The following is a 20,988-nucleotide window of genomic DNA, read 5'->3' as shown; positions in this document are numbered from 1 at the left end:
AACAACTGCAGCAGAAGTGGAGTTGCCAGAAGGGGTTTTATTCTTTTTTAATGGCCAATAAAAAGTTCTTCTCCTGTTCTGAGCCTCACCTGCTCGTCTCGGGCTGAGCAGATTTCACAGGGAGACATGGACTACTTCCAGGGTGGAAAAGATGAGCTCGATGACTTCATCCAGCCTAGCTCTTTGCCAGGGCTGGATTGTTCCTTCCAGCTAACAACACGCAATCTCAAAAATCACATTGCAGTACAGATTTGGTCCCTTTTGGAATATAACCTGAGTTCCTGTGCACAGCCTGGAATAACCCCATCTAAATGAACCCCCGAACAAGCAAGATGAAGGTCAAGTGCCTGGAGCAGCCTGGTGTACATCTAGACACCAGGGCTGTGGTCACCTTGCCCATCACGTAGCTACAACTATCTCGGAGACCCTCAGGACTTTAAGTTCCCTTAATGTGTTTTCTGTTTCTTATTTTCCCTCTCTCTTCTCCTAATTGCTGGGTGTGCTTGGATGTAATCAAGATCTCTGCTGTGCAGCAGTTAACCTGTGCTATGTCCTTCCTTCCTAACTCCTGTCAAAACCTCTGTGTGGTGCCACCGTTAGTTGCTGTGGAGACGGCTTCAAAGCAAAAACACAATCCCTCCCCCCACCACCACCACCACAAAGAAAAAACAACAAATAAAAACAAAACAAAACAAGCAAATGTAAGCTTTTTATCAACACAAGTAAATAAGCTTCCAGAAAATCAAGTAATAGAGCAGTGCAGAGCTGAGACCCAAGAAAATAAGGTTTTACCATCTCCTCTTTTGCAAGAGTCATGTTACAAGCTTTGGCAAGATCACCCCATCGCCCCTCAGATCCCAGCACCCTTCTTGCAATGCCAACCTGGCAGCATCCCCTATTCCCTTCCCATTTAATCCTCAGCTCTGTAGGGCGGGGTCTATCCTGGACCATAACAAACCCTTCAAGACCAGGCTTGATGAGGCTCTGAGCAACCTGATCTAGTTGAAGATGTCCCTGCTTGCTGCAGGGGGGTTGGACTAGATGGCCTTTAGAGGTCCCTTCCAACCCAACACGTTCTATGAGTCATGGAGCAGGAAGGCAGCAAAACCTTTGACCGGGTTTCTGAGCTCCGTGTTAATCTTGTTAAAAACATATGCCCCCCCAGCAATTCTTCCTGCAGAGACCCTTATTTCAATGTTTTTCAAGAAGTGCCTCCTTCCATCCTCTCTTCTCCTCTTCCTCCCGTCATTCACGCCTCTACACTTCCTCCTGCCCAAAATACAATCAAAGTGAAGGACAATTTAGCTTGTAAATACAACGCACTGTTCTGAGAATGTCCATATTGAAAATAACACCAGAAATGCCATATAATATGTACTGAGACAGCTAATGCAGATCCTTTGGGAGCACATGCCCATCACAACAACTGGCACTGAAGCCTGTCCTAATGGTCTTAACTGGTCTTTACGTGGAAGCCTCTCCAGTTTCTGTGAACGGCACTGCGACCAGCTCACCCAGTCCTGCCCCAAAAATACCAGCTCTTACATTGAGACAGGAGATCCCCCAAAATGCTGATTTTTATAAGTGCCTCATGGATCCCTGGCGCTGTACCCAGGGCAAAGGAACCTGCACGTCAGCACATCCAACTGCCACATGTCAGATGAATCTTCATCTTTTGTCACCCAAGTTCACATACATGCAGGAAACTAAAAAAAAAACAGGCCTAAGCAACAAAAAAATAAGTCTGAGTTTCTGCAGTCACTTTGGGCAGCTAAGCCAAAGCGCATTCTTGCAGATAAAAATTTAACATGTGATTATTCTATTATTTTTTTTTCGCCAGCTTTGACACTGTTTAATGCTTCGGCATGGAAAAAATACAGTAAAAAATGCACATTAACATAGCAATGGGAAAATAGTCATATAAGGAATAAATCCTAGAAGACTGCGGAGGCAAAGAAAAAGCGCGGTGAGCCCCGGTGAGTAAGTGTTAACATTCACAAAACGTAAAGACCCTGCGGGTGTAGAAAGGCTCGAGCTCAGAACAGTCACACCTTGAATTCACATTGCGAAGGTGAGGAAAAGGATTCAAAAGGGTTTCATAACCTGGATGCCACAAACTAAACAAATTTCCTGGCAGACACAAATTCATATATCCACATGTGCATACATGTTGGACTTTTATGTGTTCAATTCTTGAACGTATTGAATATTTCTAATTTTTATTACATATATTTTTAAAATTTTAGTCAAAGCTGGCCTCCGCCTTCTAGCAGTGAGCTGCAAATGTTCACTCAGGGGTGGAAAACCCACCCAACTCCTGCTGCTGCGTTGCCAGCCTGGGTCCCTGATGGATGACTGCAGCACATCCAGATTACAGATGATCCCAAATTCAAGGGCGCTACTCTCTGACTTTGAAAGGAAAATTAGTCATTCTTTCTTGGTTTTCCCCTTCATGATTCCTTCCAAAATCCCACTGCCTTCAAGGGTTCAGCTAGGTATGAAATCCCATCCCTAGGTGAGAAAAGGCAGCGTGGGACACGTATACAGAACCATAAAATCATAGAATGCGTTGGGTTGGGAGGGAGCTTTAAAGATCATCTAGTCCAACCCCCCTGCAATGAGCAGGGACATCTTCAACTAGACCAGGTTGCTCAGAGCCCCGTCCAACCTGACCTGGAATATTTCCAGGGATGGGGCACCAACCACCTCTCCGGGCAACCTGGGCCAGGGGATCACCACCATCAGCATAAAAAATTTCTTCCCTATACCTAGTCTAAATCTCCCCTCTTTTAGTTTAAAACCCTTCCCCCTCATCCCATGGCTCCCCTCCCTGAGCCAGAGTCCCTCCCCAGCTTTCCTGGAGCCCCTTTAGGGACTGGAAGGTCTCCGCGGAGCCTTCTCTTCTCCAGGCTGAACCCCCCCAGCTCTCTCAGCCTGTCCCCACAGCAGAGGGGCTCCAGCCCTCCCAGCATCTCCGGGGCCTCCTCTGGCCCCGCTCCAACAGCTCCGTGTCCCTCCTGTGCTGAGGCCCCAGCGCTGGAGGCAGCACTGCAGGGGGGTCTCCCCGAGCGGAGCAGAGGGGCAGAATCCCCCCCTCGCCCTGCTGCCCACGCTGCTGGGGATGCAGCCCAGGATGTGGTTGCACACTCTATCCATTTCTTGAGGTAGAAGGCAACGCCTCCACCCCTCCTTCCTCACCTGTTCCTTCTGAACAGCCTGTGGCCATCAATAGCCACACTCCAGTCATGGGATTCTTCCCACTCGTTTCAGTAATGGCAACCAGGTTGTAGCTTTCTATCAGCATGGTGGCCTCCAGCTCCTCCTCTTTGTTGCCCGTTCTGCATGAAGCAGCATGAAGCAGCGTGAAGCATATCAGGGCAAAGAGCTGCTCTGCAGCTTCCAGACACTTGTTTCAACAGCCCCCTCCACCCGCAGCCCACCAGCGGGCCAAGATCCCACCTGGGCTTGCTCCTTCCGTGTGCTCCATCTTTCAGGATACATTTTGGGTACCAAGGCTGATGGAGGACTACCATTTGCTCTTACCATCGTTGTCCAACTTGGGGCAGCTCAGGTCACTTAGAGTCACCAGGTCACTTAGGTGCCACCATGATACTCATTTTATACATTACATATTAGCAAATATTAGCAAATATTAGCAAACATCAATCCAGCAGGTCATAGATGAACTTGCAGACAGTGGCTGCCACCAGCCCCTGTCAAAGATCTCCTAAAACCGCTACAGAGATCTTTAGAGAAATCTGGTAGGGGCAAGGAAACGACCTCATAAACTTCAGGCTTTTGCAAGGAATCCCAGCAATTTCCTCGATCTTTTACTGCTCCTGGTAAACAATTTATAGAGACAACTTCTCCAGGTTTTACAGTTCCTTGAACAAATTGCCTTCAAAGCCCATAAAGCTGATGGACCAGGTTCTCCCTTTACCTCACCTGGATCAGATGGCAGAGCTATGGGAAGCCTGGAAAGATGCAAGAGGGTAAGAGGGGAAAAAAAGCAGGTTTTACCACTTGCAGTAGTGCCAGAGGCTGGGACGTTCCCTCCATTTATTCTTCCTGTGTATATGTTTGCAATAAACTCTTCTTCCCTTTTTTTTTTCTTTCTCCCCCAACAAATTTTGGGATAAATAAGCAACCCCTGTCAGCAAGGTCTGTCTGAAAGGGATGAGACCCAGTGGATTCGCAGTCTCATCTGGCTGGAGCCTGCCTCCCACTTGCCTGTGGCTCCAGGTGGATCCCACGCATCCCAGGATCACCCATGCCAGATGCTGCCAACTCCAGCCACCAAATATCTATCCCTGTTGCATAAAGAGACAAAAACTACATTACAGAGCTGCCTCTGGGCATGCAGAGCCTTCCCCCTTCCCAGGGGATCCGTGCAACCTCCCAACACCCACCACTACCCCAAAGCACACATCACACAAGCAAACAGACCCTCTGCCTCGTGACCTAGCAAAATCTTGACAATTTCAGCCCAATCTGACAGAGGGAAGCAGGTCTCAGATCTTTTCATACAAGTCTCCTGAAAACAGCCAGCTGGACAGAGGAAGGATCTCCCTCCGTAAAACTGCAGGCTGAGCACAACCTTATATTAGCCAGCAGAGAACCCACCAGGGCTTCGGCTACATCTCACCTTACCAGACGTCACTGTACCCAGCATCCCAGGGCTCCTGTTCATGGAGCATCACCAGGCACGTCACAAAATCCTATGGAGAGAGATCCCAGCAGCCCCGGGAAGAGATCACGCTGGGATGTGTAATTGTAACACAGAGATTGGCCTGAATGGAGGATTACTGGGAACTTCAGGATGTGGAAGCACCAGAGAGACTGGCAGGAGAAGGGTATGGAGATGGTCCAGGTATTGATGGCACCAGCATTAACAGGTGACCGAGATCCCAGCATAACTACATGCAATTTAGCAGGATATTTGGAAAAACAAGGCACAGACTGAACCCAGACTAAAGCAAAGGACAGGTTCAAACCACTGAATTTTGGAGGCAACGTGAAAAATAAAAACGCGGGTTGAGACACCAGCAAGGAGGTAAAGGATGGACTCAATCCTAACAACTCACAGAAGTGGAAGGCGAAGGTCACAACCACTGTCGGCTCCAAAAAGGTACCAACAGCTCATCCAAAAGCAGCATGTTGTCACCAGTGTAAGAAAAACTCAGGAGACAGGATGGAGACGCAATAGCTGGTGTCAATTAGAAGGTCTGTCCTTCTACAAGCAAACATGAACACGAATTTTCTGCTGGGGAAACATCGGTTCTCTCCTTCAGCTTTGAAATGCTGGCGTGGAAAAGCCCGGTCGGGGCATTCCTGCAGCTCCTCTCCTGTGATTAGGCCCCATTTGCCGCAGGGGAGTTAAAGCCATTTTCAAACCTCAAGGAATATGGTGGATTTGAACGGGAGGTAAAATCTGGTTAAACATGGGTTTTTCCTCGCTTGACAGAAATAAGCCTCAGGGGGTCAAAAGTTTACAGTTTCTTTTTTTAACGGAGTTAATAGATTTTTATGGTAATTGATTTCTCTCTAAATCCCTTGAATACAGAGTTTAAGCTGTTTTTGTACAGGAAATATGAATGCGTTGAGTTGTTGGTAGCTGGAGGCACACTGCTGAAAGGCATGGGACTCTCCAGGAGCAGCCGGAGGGGTTGATCCGTGGGGAGGAGACGCTCCTTTTGCAAGCAGAGGTGCAAAATGGTACCAAAATCCAGAGCTCAAATTAAGTCCGAATGGGCTGGGAATGTCTTTTTGAAAGCCTCTCGGACACCTCTCAGGCTAAATCAGGGTTATACCAACACAGTCCAAAGTGTTCAGAATTAATTACGTGGATCAGGAGCACTAACTCTGGCTGAACAGAGAATCATAGAATGGTTCGGGTTAGAAGGCACCTTAAAGACTATCCAGTCCCACCCCCCTGCCCTGGGCAGGGACACCTCCCACCAGACCAGGTTGCTCCAAGCCCCATCCAACCTGGCCTTGAACCCCTCCAGGGATGGGGCAGCCACAGCTTCTCTGGGCAACCTGGGCCAGGGGCTCACCCCCCTCACAGCAATTTCTTCCTAATATCTAATAGAAATCTCCCCTCTTCCAGTTTAAAACCATTATCCCTCGTCCTATCGCTCCACTCCCTGATAAAGAGTCCCTCCCCATCTCTCCTGTAGGCCCCCTTTAGGGACTGGAAGGGGCTATAATGTCTCCCTGGAGCCTTCTCTTCTCCAGGCTGAACAACCCCAACTCTCTCAGCCTGTCCTCACAGCGGAGGGGCTCCAGCCCTCTGATCATCTTTGTGGCCCTCCACTGGACCCGTTCCAACAGGTCCATGTCCTTCTTGTGCTGAGGACTCCAGAACTGGACGCAGTACTCCAGGTGGGGTCTCCCCAGAACGGAGTAGAAGGGGAGAATCACCTCCCTCGACCTGCTGGCCAACATACTCAGCTCCTTCAGCTGGTGTGAGCTGGGAATGGCCATGTCCACCCATTTCATGCCATTCCTCTCATGTGGGTACTCACACCCCTTAGAGGCCATTTCCATATAGGATTTTCCGTTTTCTGGAAAGTCTCTTTCACTACAGTGACGGTGAAGTTTTGGCCATGCGACAAGGAAAGGAAAAATGGGATTTTCTAAATTCTTAAAAATACCAGTAACTGATATCAAAACAAGACAGTGCACCCCAACTGGGCCATCATCACAGTTTGCAAACCAGGCTCCAGCCAGCAGGCCTGTGGTCAGCAGAGATTTGGGTAGCTCTTAGGTGCTGCATGAACATGTTTTGTCTTTCCTGCTCACTCACTGATGCTTTTGGATCTATATCCCCATCATGGAGCTCAGCCCAGCACTCACAAGCAACTTTACAACACCGTGAAAGCAAGTTGCCACCTCACGCAACGCTTACATGAACAGAAAGCTGAAAAACCAGAGGGCCTTTGGCTCATCTGTCTCAACATGACACTTAGCCAGCTAATTTCCATCTCAAATTTCTCCTCCATACCATGCAACTCTCCTGCTCCAAGATCTTGCGTGCCAGGTGCCGCACGTGCCTTGATCCCAGCACCCGGCTCTCCGAGGAGTCAGGGCAGGGTGCCTTGCTGGGTGGCTCGGGTTCCTGAGATCAGAATGTCTAGTAGAAGGGGCTACCAAGAAGAAGGAATCCAATTTTTGTTTGCCCCCAAAAGCAACCTGCAAGCCCTGCGGCAATAGGTGTTCCCTACCCAAGGCACCTCTGTCCCCTGGGACTACTCACTTCCTGGCCCACAACATGCTGCATGGACCTCTCAGGAGAAGAAAGAGAAGTAAGATTGGGCTCAGAACCAGGAGATACCTCACTGGCACATGACGGTGCTAGCACTGTGGAGCACGTACTGCAGCTGGACTCTCTCTCTGGTTGCTGAGAGGAGGGACCAAGGGCAGATGGATCCTCCAGAAACGCCTCTCCAGTCTCAGAGCTGCCACTTGGCTTTCCAGACCCCAGGTAGGTAATGCTTGGGTAATTTCAGCTCCATCTCCAGGACATGTTTGTATCTACAACTTCACTAGCCTTCCTGGAATGACACAGTGATGCAGGTTGGACCCAAGAACCTACGTAATTTCAGCTGAGAGAGGGACAGAGGCATCCTCAGTGCACTAAGGAGAGCATTTTGCATAGCCCCCATGGTTTCCCTCCCCATGCCCCCTTATTGCCATAACATCTGGGCAACGCACAGCCCAGTTCCGCCCATTACCAGCTTGCCCAGGGCTACTAGGTTGGGCAGAAGAGAGGAAGGAAGCTAAGCTCCCCAAAGAGCCATGCTGGGTCCCTGGCATTCAGCCATCATGCAGATTTGGTGGAGAAAGCGCCATGGTCCCTGCACGGCAAAGATGACCACAAAGACCCCTTGGCTTCTGGTTGCAGTTCTCTCCATGAGAGAGGGACCTCTCAATGGGATTTTGCCCACGTGACAACCATCTCCCAACACCTGAGGTGGCTGCATTTGGCCACGTGCTTTTTAGATCCAAGCTTGAATTCTGATCCAGCACCATCTTGGGTCAAGGTGTGCCCAAAACGAACATCCCAGAAGGAAGCCAGAAGAGCCAGGAAGCACCTAGAGGAGCATGGATCAGGGTGTCCCTCATGCAGGTGCCCACACAGCAGAAGCTGCTGGTGGTGGTGTGAATTGTGTTGGAGTCAAGGGGTTAAAGCTCTGGTGGCCATTGGCGGCCCAGCAAACACCACGTCCTCAGAGCTGAAGCTCCCCTCTGCTTCTGAAGATGCATTGATTCACCTGGACAACCTCCCTCTCAGCTCCAGGCTATTCTGTCATGAAATGGAAGGATTTTTAAAGCAAAAAAACCCTTTTCCAAGGAGCATTTTTACCCGCGCGCTGCAGCACGGAGCCTGTTTAAACAGCAGCGTCAGCAGTCGTGAGAAAGTGCTGCTCCTTGCAGAACGGGTAAAAGGCTCCCCCTCCCTCTCTCAGAGCAAGAGCTTTGAGAAAGTGTTTTGTTGGGTCTTTTTATTTTTTTTTTTAATAAATACCATTGATTTCCTGATTTAAAGGGGTTGCACTGCGTAGTAATGTTTAACAGAGACGATGGGGAGAGAAGGGGGGTAACTCTTCTGAGGCTGCTCAATAAAAGAAGATGAAGTGAGAGCTGGAGGAAGCCTATTTTCCGCTTCGGCACCCAGCTGAACGTGCCTGGCTTGTTCAAAGGCAGTGGCCCACAAAGGCTGCCGGCCTCCCAGTCCCACCAACTCAAGGTTGAGACCCCAGAGTTGCTGTTTCCCTAGAAAACATGGTGGGGAGATGGAGGCCATGTATAAAAGCAGCTGGATTAACATCTCAGTAGGTCTCCTTAGAGCACGGCAAGGGTTGGCTATGACTCTCCTCTGGGGTGGGAGATGTGGCGTGGGGGATGTAGCGTGGGGAGGTTTCTGCCCCATCTTCTCCCCATCCATCAGGTTGCACCACAGCTCCAATATCCTCCTCCACGAATCCTGCAGTTGTTCCCATTGGGGTCACACAACATGGAACAAAGCACAGGTCAGGATGCGCTCAGATCTGATGAAGACAGCCAGTTAAGGGCAAAAAAATTCATGGAGGAGAGACCTCCGTGGGTTTTTGGCCATTCCCCACTGGGGAGAGGGCGGTAAGGCCGATGTAGAGCTGACAAGTAGCTGGAGATAACTTGCAGGTGGCACCACTTCCCCTGGTATGGGACAACTTAGAAAGTCATGTCAAACTGGGACTTGTTTTGCCACCTTCTGCAGAAACCATCCAAGCAGCATCTGGGAGCACTGGATGGAGCATTTCAGCTTAGAAGCACCAAGGAGAAAAACCAGAAAAATACCTTATGAGTCCTGGAAATGAAAGCTAGACCCTCCTTTCCTTTCCTCCACGCCACGGTAACTCCCCACACATCAGGTTTTCACATTAACAATAGCAAAAAATACCTTCGTAGCTAAACTTAGAAACCTTTCCAAGCAGAAAGTTATAGTCAGATGGTGGTTGTGAAGATCATCTCCAGCCAGTCTCTTTCCTCCTCTCCAAGAGACCTAGTTTTGGGGGAGAGGGGATTGATGGTTTTGCTTGCTTTGCTGTTGCAAACAACAAAGGAGGGTTTGCTGCCCACCCCTAAGGTCTCCTTCTTGCAAGAAATGCCAAGAGCGCAGTGGAGGTTTGGGGTGGATAACTCTGAAGGAGGGTTTTGCTGGAGATCACTGCTCATCGGAGGTCTACATGAAACAAATGGCTCTGCTTCAACCTCAGCGGCCTCCCCACTGGGCTTCTGATCCTAATGCAGCCTTTGATAGCATCACCTGGGCACGCACCAGCTGAGAAGCATCACAATGTGAATCCTACTTAAAAAAATTGAATAATACAGTTGCAAGGGAAAAAGCTAAAAGAGAGGCAAGTAATAACGGTCAAAGAGTCATTGGGTACATTCCCAGAAACAGGGGACACCTCGAAACCAGCTTCAACTTCTTTCTGCCACCTCTGTCCAGTTTAATGCGCAGCTTTGAAACGAGCCACTCTGCTTCTGGGGGGACCCCTCACCCCGTGTGGCATGGAGACACCGAACAGATATCACAGTTTTAAGGATATTTGCAGTTTCTTCACCCTACGGCCACCTGGGGCATTGACGAGACGATGCTCGTTAATCTGTCTTCCCATAAGGGAGGTGAAAGGTCTACCCTGCAGGATTATGTATCGGCGGAGTCAAAGGCAATATTTCCAGGTGGGCAGGCGGATGTTACAGACAAGGAGATCAATAGATGGTGGGGGGGGGGGGGGGGGGGAGGGCAGTGGAAAAAAAGGGTTAGGAAGTCAATTGATGAAGGGATTGACTGCTTGGCTGGCAGCCGGCTCTGCATTTCTCAGGTTACTCACACTGGGGCTGGATCTTTTCCAGGAGGTTATTCGCATTGCAAAGTGCTCCTTAGCATGACTGAGGGGACTGGGAGCTGGGACAAAGAAAACAAAGATCCCAGCCGGAGGTCCTGCAATCCCCCCCCCCCCCACCCCCGGGAGCCCCTTGGTTTTGTGGCAGGATAAACTCTCCAAGCAGATCCTTGTTGCCTCTGGGTTGATGCCATTTCACTGCCTCCAGCCGATTTGATTTGCTCTTGCTGGAACAAGGACCACGGCTGAGCATGGCAGGAGCAAGCAAGGGAAGAAGGGACTTGTACGTCCCCATCTCCTGCTCAGGACCCCCTGTGGACAGCCTGACCCTGTCCATCCACTCCTCCAACCCCATGGAGCCCCACAGAGACCCCCCACCAGGACCTACAGCCTAAACCTATTCCCCCTGACCTGGTCAGGAGCCAACCTCAGTTGACCACAAGCCCACCATAAAAGATGAACCCTAGGGGCTACTGTTGTAGAAAGCCTCCTACGATGAGGGTGGGCCCTGAATCTTCCCTGCAGTCTCTTGACATGATCACAATGCAAATTCCAGCTGCCCTCTTGTGTGGAGCCACCATAAATCTCAGCTTCAGTTTCTATTAAGCAGGTGAAACCCTTCCCAAATGCACCTTCCCATATTTCCCTGGCATTTTCACGCTGCTGAGCTGGTGTAACTAGGCAGGAATCTTGATTTGGACTGGTATTGTCTGCCAGATCTCATGTGCAGCACCGTCTGAGTTGCTGGGGCATGGAAGCAAGTGTGGTGCAACAGACAGACAACTCCCTAAACAGAAAGCACTGGCATAATTTGCCATTTTACTATGTACCATTTTTGTTTTACCTCTCTACAAACTTGCCAGCTGGTGCAATCATATTTTATACCCACCATAAACTGGTGTTAATGATTAAGGAAGAGAAAACTATCTCTCCGTATCCATCTAGACGGGCTTTTATGGACTCACTGTACAAAAAAAATCAGTTGATGACGCGTACGCTGATGGGCAAGTTGTACAAACAGGAGGGATCAGGCCATGGCAGCAGTGAAACTTTCCCAGAAAGCACTTATCTGCGGCACAAGGTCATGACTTGGCCCGTGCCACCAGCACATCTTGGTGACTTTGGCCCACTTGCACCACTTACTCCTCTGGGGGCCCTGGAGGATGCTCCCACTGAAGGTCCCGTGGATGCTTCTAAACCCATTTTGGATGTTTCTCTCTGTTCCTCGTGCTCTCCCAGAGGTCACTGCTGCATCTTTGCTCCCTCAAGACACAGGGGAAAGAGGATTTATGGACAGAGGATTGGAGAGGCCGAGCCAGAGGCACTCGCTCCCCAGCCAAAGCAAGAGCATCTTTCCCCAGGCAGCGCAAGAGTACCCAAACCCTGAGCTGAAACCCTCAGCAGCCAACCAAGGGGGTCCGTGGAAGGATTTGAACCCAAGTCTCTCACTTTTTACATTAATTTCTTTATTGCCTTCCACTTGATGGTGAGGCCGGAGATGAACACATCACCCACCTTTCACCACCAACTGCACCACCTCCTGGGCTCTGCAGCAAGCTCGAAACGTCACTCATCCCAGCTCTGCAGCTACACTCATCCATCCTTCCCCGCTCGCCTGATGGACTTTCCCAGTTACGCAGCCCCAGTCCCTGCCAGCTACGAAATGGTCCCCCCCGGTAAAATCCTTTTCCAAAACACAGACCTGAAATGTCCCCGAATTATATCTTGGCTCCCTCTGACGGTGTTTGCAGATCTGCTCCCTACCGTGGCTGCAAAGCCTTGGGTGGTGACAGAGTGACCTTTCCTATAGGCAAGGGGACATCATTCCTGCATCATTGCCTGGGGCAGGGGTCCATGTGGCCAGACAAGGGAGTCCAAGATGTCCTGCTGCATTTCATACAGAATCGCAGAATGACAGGGCTTGGAAGGGATCTTTGGAGATCATCCCATCCAACCCCCTGCCAGAGCAGGGTCACCCAGAGCAGGTGGCACAGGAACGCGTCCAGGCGGGTTTGGAATGTCTCTAGAGACGGAGACTCCCCCACCTCTCTGGGCAGCCTGTGCCAGGGCTCTGCCACCCTCACAGCAGAGAAGTTCCTCCTCGTGTTTAGGTGGAACTTCCTATGCTCAAGTTTGTGCCCGTTCCCTCTTGTCCTGTCCCCATCCCCCTGACACCTGCCCTCTAAGGATTTATAAGCATTGACAAGATCCCCCCTCAGTCACCTTTTTTTCCAGGCTGAAGAGACCCAAATCCCTCAGCCTTTCTTCATAAGAGAGGTGTTCCAGTCCCCTCAACATGTTTGTAGCCCTTTGCTGTACCCCCTTTCCCTCGTCCGCTATTGGGAATTAGCACGGTCAGAGGAACAAATCTGGCGGGGAGGCACTGTTTGGGACAGGAAGATCTGAGAACAGCCGAAACACGAGACAAGCCGTGCTTGGGAAAGCCAGGTGGAAAAAGCAGCCAAGCTTTCCTGCACACACCCCCCCTTTCAGCCGCGAGCCCCAGCGCACCAATATTTAAGGCCAGGGAGAGCTGACAGAGCTGCTCCAGCGAGAAACCCCTGAGCAGCTACTGTTCAAACAGCCTCCGGAGAGAAAATATCACCCCAACAATTCCCAGTCCTGCGCTGTATGAACATCTCACCCTCAGCCAGGCTGAGGGGAGCACCAGGACGTGCAGGTGAGGACATGTCCTCATGTGCCAACCCTTCAAACACAACCCCAAGCACCTCCTGGCCCAACACATCTCCCCAGGCACAACCCGACCTGACGCTGCTTGAGGCATTGATGAAGAGATGGAGCAAGAGGTTTGCCGAAGGGGATGCTTTGCAGAAGCACTGGGGAGCCAAAACCCCAGCATCATCCCTCCCTTTTCTGCTCGTCCTGACACATGCGATGAGGCGATGCAGGGAGTAATTTCTGCAGGCTCCATCCTACAAACCAACCACCTCCTCAGAGCCACAAAAGACTTTTCAGACACCCCATGAATCATCTGCCTGGTGGCTGATTTCCTTCTCTTCCCCAGAAGAAAGGCACTTTCTTGTAATTCACGATCGCAAGCAGAAATTACATTATTTTGGGCCTGCAATGGATAGCAGCCAAACAAAATTCTTAATCACCGCTGTTAGCCACAAGACATCGTTTCAGCAGCTACAGAGGGAAGTGGGAACAGGTGGACTGCTGCTGAAGGATCTCAGTCACCGCAGCCGCTGGTGTTGCTGAAGCAGGAAAACTTGGGCTGTGCGACTTGTTGCTGGGTCAGGAGAGGAGCAAACCCACAACATGGAGCTGCATGTCCGCGGTTTGCACCCGAGCGGTCACGCTGCGATGCTACAAACCCTTCGCGGACCCAGTGGGGCCCAGCCGTAGGAAAGCAGAATCCAGCCCCGAAGTACGTAACTTCTCTGCTTGAAATGATCCGACCTCCCCAGCCCGGCATGGCCCCAGTCCAACCCTTTCCACAGTTTCTCCCATAACCCGCTGAAATATTCATTTTGTCTGGAGTTATAACCAGTCCCGGGGCAGGGGGGGTGGGTGGTGGTTGTCCTGCTACGTTGCTGTTGTAGCTTTGATCCAGGACTTCCTTTCAGCACTTGCTATTTTACCAGCATCCCCCTCGCACGATCCAACTGAACAAGATTAGGAGAAAAATACAGCTCCTTATTCCACCAGTGGGAAGTTTACTGGGACCAGATTCTGCCCATTGCAATGCTCAGACCTCCTGGGTGCATCAAAGGAGGTGAGAGGAACCCGCTTCCTCCCAGAAAGCATCAAGAAAACCCCAAACCCCACCATGTGCTGCACATGGCAGCACTTCTTCACAACCTTTCCCTGCCGCCGAGACCAGCTGATGCCCCTGAGCCACCTCCCATCAGGCGAAACGCAAAGTCACCCCAAAAATTCAGATTTCAGACAGGTTTTGGGCATCTCAAGCATTTCTGAGCCAGCAGCAAGGGGTTCGCTCGTGCAATGCACTGGGACACGATTTGCAGCCCGGGGGCTGCCGCCTCCTTGTCCTTCCCATCGCCCCCCGGCCTGCTCTCACGTCTTTCGCACCGCAGTTCATTTAACTGCAACCCGAGAATGGGGAGAGCGGAAAAAAGCACAACGGAGCATACAAAAACTGATACCTGGACAGACGGACAGCTGGCTACAGGCGGCCGGTGCTTCTTACCTGGGCAAAGCTGCCGCGTGTTGGCTTCTCCCCGTGGGCGAGAGGGTCCGACAGCCCCAGGAACGGGTGTCCGTGTGGTCCGGGCTGCAGTGAAACTCCCCGCACGCTTGGAAGAAGAAGTTATGAGGCAGGAGGAGGGGCTGCTCCGGGCATCTCCCCCCCTCCGACTCCTTCTCCGCGGGCCGGCAGCTGGGACCGAAGCAGAGGAGGGGAGGCTGGGATGGGGATGCCACCCCACACGCTTTCAGCAGGAATGCAGGAGCAAAGAGGGGGGAGAGAAAGGGAGGGGAGGAAAAAAACAAATAATAAAAAACCCACTTTACCTCGTGGGCACAAAATAATAATAAAATAGCTGGGATGTTTGCAAAGGAAGGGGCTGGCTTGGGGAAAGGGTTGGGAGGGGGAGAGAAAGTCTCTGTTTCCAGCAGAAAAGAGAGGGTCTTGGCTGGTTACGAGCACCTGGAGAGCATGGGAAGCATCAGAAGTGGGGTGCAAAATGAATTAATGGTTCAAATACAGGGGTCTGACATCACTGTGTGGGTGCTGGAAGGGTTTGGAGGGGCATGAGTCAAGACATCTCAAATGAAATAATGATTGCACTTTGTCTTATCTCACAACAGCAGAGAGCTTCCTAAGAGATGGTCCCTTCGATGGAGAACATTAGCATTGCTGTTAACAGGCAGCAAGAAACTGAGGCACAGGGAAGGGAACGTGGGTGTCTGGCGTCCAGTCTCTGGGTTCCAACGTCTGGGAAATGACCCTAAAAGGGACACAAGTGCCACACTTGCCTCCTCGGCATGGGGTTGGTGAGATGACCACAAAGGTCTGGGTGAGATGGGCAGAATCCCAAAGGACAATGGAGGATGAGGTCTCTTGCTACTGGGAGGGAAACCAGCCCCAAACAGGGTCACAGGAGCACATCAGACATCTCACCCTCAGGGGAACACAGGGACCCCCAGCTCCAACCACCTCCTGCACCCATCAAAGCCAGAGGAGACACACCCTATGGCAGCCCAGCAGCAGGGTGAACCCCCCTCCAGCCACCCCTAGAGCCTACACCACACAAATAGAGGAGATTTCGGCTCAGAAGACACTCAGGGGAAGAACCAGAGATCCCACATCCCAAACTGCAAGCAGTTTTGCTGCTCAAAGTAGAGGATCACCTGGGTCTCCTCCCCACAGCGATAGTTATTTTGTAGTGCCCGGGGTCCTGGGAACTCCAGACCTGATGAAGAGCAGGTCTCACCGTGGTAGGTCCTAACCATCCCTGCGGCTAGCGATCCTGTGGCCAAAAGATAAACGGGCCAAAAAGGTCAAAGACAGAGAAGAAGAGCAAAAGACAGGAGGAGCACACTGGCTTGAGATGCGAAGTTCAAGGGAATCCCAGCCCCATCCCTGGAGGTCCAGGTGAAGCCAAAAGAAATGGGGGAGCGAACAGGACAAAGCGTCCTCAGGGCTCCACATTTTATTCCTGCTTATGGGACCACCACAGCCCCATTAATAAATGAGAGTAGTCTCAAATGGCTGCTAAAAGATATTCAAATTATTAATCAGCCCCTGTCTCCAGGTGTTTAGGCGCAGGTTGAAAATTAAGGGTAAGTGCAGCACAGCTCTTCCCATCGCTCCAAACCAGCTTGAGCCCGCAGGGAAAACACTTAGGCTGATGTTTCCCCATTCCAGCAAAACATCCCAGGAATTAACTGCTTCGTGTCCACATATACTCACAATTTCCTCCCCCCCCACCCCCTCAGACTATTCCTGCCTGAAAACATCACCCAAAGCTCTCAGGATTGCCTGCAGATCGAAGGCTTCAGAGGAGCACTCCACAAGGCTCAGGCTTAACAACTGAATCTAATTGAGCCATATAAAACTCCTAAATCCCTGAATGCCTCATTATCAGGCTGAATAGGCTTAATTGCAATTGTATCCCCGTTCTGCAATTAAATCTATTCACAACCTCGGAGTGGGGCAATCAGATGTTTGTGCCATGCAGCTCAAATGCATATCCAGCACCACCAGGACTCTGATTGCCATTTGGAGGTGCCCAAAGCGGTGTCGGGCCACTGAGTTGTGGTTTTAATCCAGGTCCATCAGGGTTTCTCCTGGGCGTATTTGGCTTCTTGCTCTTCAGTAGAAATGCAAGGAGCAACTCAATGGGCTCTCTTGACCTTTGGTGCCTCCAGGATCACTAACAATAAAGCACTTTGCAGCAGGATGGAGGTCAATCTCATCTACAGCCTGCACCAAGAGTCATGGTGCCAATGAGGCTGGCTGTCCTACATCTCCAGACCTCATGGTTGGCTTCTCAGTTGTCTAGCAAAGAGTGAACACACAGTGCAATGTCGTTTTGCGCCATTCACAGCAGATTCCTCTTCAATATGCAAAGTGTTGAGCTTTCCCTCAGTTATAGGATTTTTTTCCTCAAACTCAGCCAGTTTATTCTCTCAAAATCATGCAAATACGAAGTTTCTAAAGCAGAGATATCCCCACACCACCTTGGTTAGATAGACCTTGTTCCTTCAGGCAGCCAGAGAGATCTCAGCCTAAATAACCCACTAGGCTGTGACAGCAGGGATCAAGGAGGATGAGGTGGTGGGCAAACTCCCATTTTCTAAACTCATGTTTAATTTTAACACCTCAAAAGAGACCTAGTTAAGTGCTTTGGATATACGAGTCTGCACCCAACACGGGAGCAGACCCATAACACTCACATGCCTTACACCACCTTCAACCAGTGTCTTGGGGACTGTACCTACAATGTTGTTTGTGTTCAAGTATGGCAAGGCCAAGGAAGAAGCTCCCAAACTTGTACCACCTGGGTGATCTATAGGCTACGTATAGGTGCTAGCTGAGGTGGCAGAGTTCATAACCCCAGCACAGTACTGCACCAGGGCAACTGAGTCTTCCCATTCTCAAGCCTCATTTGCTCAGCACTAGGTCAGGGATCTCTGCAGGCACCTGCGTCATGTCCAGGTCCTCTGTCCGAATCCACAAAGAGGACCATCATGAGCAACGACAAGAAACCACAGTTGTCCATCATCTCCACTCAGTGTTGCGGCTGTCGAGATGAGGCCCATTTAGCCCACGACCTGTTCATGTGGTGGGCCACCTTTGCCCAAGGAACTGGTTCCAGGCCACGTGGTAGTTTCATGTTAGGCTGTTGAGCAGTAGGTGGGAGCGATGTGAACACCTGGAGCTGAGTGGCATCATATGTTGTTACCAAGCCCTAAAGCCAAACAGCCTCCGTCAAAAGGATAGGGCAGGGGTGAAGAATGGAACTGGTTCTTTAATTGTCAAAAATTAAGAAGAGAGGGGGGAAAACACCAAACCCAAGCCAAATGCAAATCATAAAAATAAACTTCGCTGAAGCTTATTTGGTAGATTTCCAAGAGAGGCTTCTCAGCTACTCAAGCAATCAGCAATATTTTAAAGCAATCAAGTGAGAGTAAGGGAAGGCAAACAAAGAGGATCATTCATGTGCAATCGTCACTTGCCTTAATGCCAACCATTTCTGGAGAGGAAAGACTTTCCATTTTCTAAAGTTCAGGCTTAATACTTAGCAAAATGTCTCAGCACCCACACATAATTCATCAGATAAAAGCCAGAAAAGCTTCAGCAGTGTTTTCTTATCCCCAACCACCTCTTGCCTTGAAAAACCTATGGAAAGGAAACCAGCCCTTGTTTCTCATGCCCTTGTTCTTCATTAGCCTGAGGCCCAGAAAGCAGCGACAGGGCCAGTGCAAACACAGGAGTTCCCTCATGAGGTTGAGAGCTGGACACAGTCCCTGGAGCCAAACAAGAGCTGGAATAAAGACGCTACCTGAGGTCTCATTCAGACCTGTCATGCCTTGAGGATTTACAGTTCCTAGCATGGTTCTTACCACTCCCACTTCAAGATAAATGCTATCATTTGATAACCCTGGCCCCAAAATCACTGGAGTAGCTTTCCCTCTTGACCAAAATTAGCATCCCAGTTGTCTTCCTTGCTGAGCTTTCCCACTTGGCCACCACCCCTTGCAGATCTCCCCCGACCATTCTGTTTATCTGCCACTTCGCTCTTCTTGCATGAAGGTCCTTAACAACTTTGCTTCTTTGGCCTCTCCCTCCCCTTCTCCAACTGCCTTTCCCCAGCTTTATAGGGTACCTCAACATCTCCATCCAACTGCCTGGTCCTACAGAAAGGCCCACCGTAGTTTAACCTGATCCTTTGTCCATTGAACTCAGCAGAGACAGTTCCCCAGGACAAGGGCACTGATGGCATGTCATAGCTCCAAATAAGGAGCAAAACAGCTGCAAACATTGGGACTCATCTCCACTTGTTTGAGTCTCATGCATGCTGAGCTTGATTGAAATGAAAGCACACTGGCATCTAAGGACACCTGAGACACCTTCAGCTCTCCAGGACACCGACTTGGTCACTTCTTTCATAGTTCTTTGTACCTTTGCACAGCAGATTTTTTTAAGAAGCACCTGGACAGAAATAAACCTTTTCCTTATTTCATGCTCAACTCCTCTTCTCCAGATGGGCCAACAAAAGCCACGTAACAAAGAGGGACATAGAAATGGAGAAAATCTGACCTTGCCAGAGAACAAGTCTACTCCTTTCTAGATGAAGCCTTTGGGATCACCACCAAAGCACGAAGCTGTACCAAGACGTGAGGTGACCCATAACTTCTGCAAGAAAGACACCAAACATCCCACAGACACTCAATACCCTCAACAAAGCCAGCAGGATGGCTACAGCCCTTTTATAGTGACCACGCCCAGGGCAGCTGCATCTCAGCTCCCATCCCCCTCCACTATCACCTGCGAGAGTTGTTATCGCCCCCAGCTGCTTTTAACCAGTCCTGTTTGTCCCCAGCCTCTCAGAGGAGCTACTACAAAAGTAAATGTTAACCTTTGTCAATCAAACCCAGCTGGTCTGCATAAACCTGTTATTTAAGCTTACTAGAAGTGATATTCTCACTAGCCAGCATAACGCAGACAGCGGTGGCAGATGCCTTCAGCTGAGTAGATGTGGATGCTGAAGATAGAATGATGAAATTGTCTAGGTTGGAAGGGACCTTTAAGATCATCGAGTCCAACCATCAACCTAACACTGCCAAAACCACCGCTAAACCATGCCCCTAAGCACCGTGTCTACCCGTCTGTTAAATACCTGCAGGGATGGTGATGGGACAGCTCTACAGATCTTTGACAGATTATGGTTGTGGTGGCTTTCTTGAGCCCGTGTACTTTTGGAAATGACCCAAGTGTTAACACTGGAGTTTGCACCAAGGCTGAAAAAAGTGTATGAGAAGCCTGAGGAGCTGCCTGACCTCACTACCACCACACAGTGACCTCACCAGGAGATGATACTCCATATACCCTGTTCCACAACCCCTTGCAGACTCTGAGAGCCACAGGCAGGGGCTCAAGGGCAACAACTGTGAGATGCTATGGGAAAGTGGGATAGGGTTTACACTGACTTTTGGTGTGGGGTGAAGGGGTTTGCTGAGTGGAGAGGGTGGAAAGCACCAGTTGGTCTCCATGCCCATCTCCTGCTGGGTCACAGCAGCCACGGGTTTTACAGCCAGTTTGGTGCCCATTCCGCTGGTACGTAGCACGGGGATGGAGGGAAGCACTGGGAAGCAGCAGAGCCCACCTTTACCTCCCTGCCCTTCGATGGTTCGGGAAAACCATCTCATTTTGCTGTACCTTGATTTCTCCAGGGGTGGAATAAAGATGATTTCACTTCCTTTGCGTACACACCAAGGTCTCTTAATGAAAAACACAGAGGTGAAACATGGAGCATTGCCTACAACAAAACAAAAACATATACAGGTATAAATGGGACTACATGAAGTGGGTCCTCCTGACCACTGCGGTTTTAACCGGTTCTCCCTACGGACACTTTTCACCCTTTCATTTATTTATTACCATACTAAGATTTGCTCATTTTGCAAAAAAAAATAAAAATGCCAGCAGCCACACAAAAGATCGAACCAGTGCCCAGGGAGACAACTGCTGCCCCCCTTAAAGCAGTGATGCGGTTTTGGAGAAGGGGATTGTTTCAACTCTTTGGAAAAATAATTAAAGAACAAGAAGATATGACCCAACCTACTTCCCTACACAGTCGGCAGCAATGAGCCACGTTTGATCTCCAGCGTGAAACCGAGCACAGCCACCCACCAGGGGATATCAGGGCAAGCGTGCACAGGCAGATTAGTTAAAGGAGGCAGAGGTTTGGTATGTGCCACCGGTCCTTATCAAAGCGTGACCCTCTTTCTGTGCCCCGTACAGGTTATATTGCAAACAACTTTAAATGTTCCCACTTCATCAACTTTGGGAAAAAAAGAAACAGAAAAATCATGCAAACGATCTCCTTTTGACCATTAGTACCTTTTAGGTCTTCTAAATTTAGCATGACATAAAACTCAC

At 50.1% G+C, this 20,988-nt stretch overlaps 1 protein-coding gene across 1 annotated transcript in view; it reads right to left on the bottom strand.

The window, feature by feature from the left end:
• LOC128910301 (collagen alpha-1(VII) chain-like) overlaps nt 1-14,650 on the bottom strand; it is a 128,834-nt gene extending 114,184 nt beyond the window's left edge. Inside the window, exon 1 of the mRNA XM_054203388.1 lies at nt 14,569-14,650. The gene's annotated coding sequence lies outside the window, so the exon portion shown is untranslated. The remainder of the gene's footprint in view (nt 1-14,568) is intronic.
• Between the last annotated feature and the right edge of the window lie 6,338 nt (nt 14,651-20,988).

Source organism: Rissa tridactyla, chromosome 1 (genome assembly GCF_028500815.1).
Source record: "Rissa tridactyla isolate bRisTri1 chromosome 1, bRisTri1.patW.cur.20221130, whole genome shotgun sequence".
Classification (NCBI taxonomy): Eukaryota; Metazoa; Chordata; class Aves; order Charadriiformes; family Laridae; genus Rissa; species Rissa tridactyla.
The sequence above is the reverse complement of the archived record's forward strand: the minus strand, read 5'-3'. Positions and strand labels throughout refer to the sequence as shown.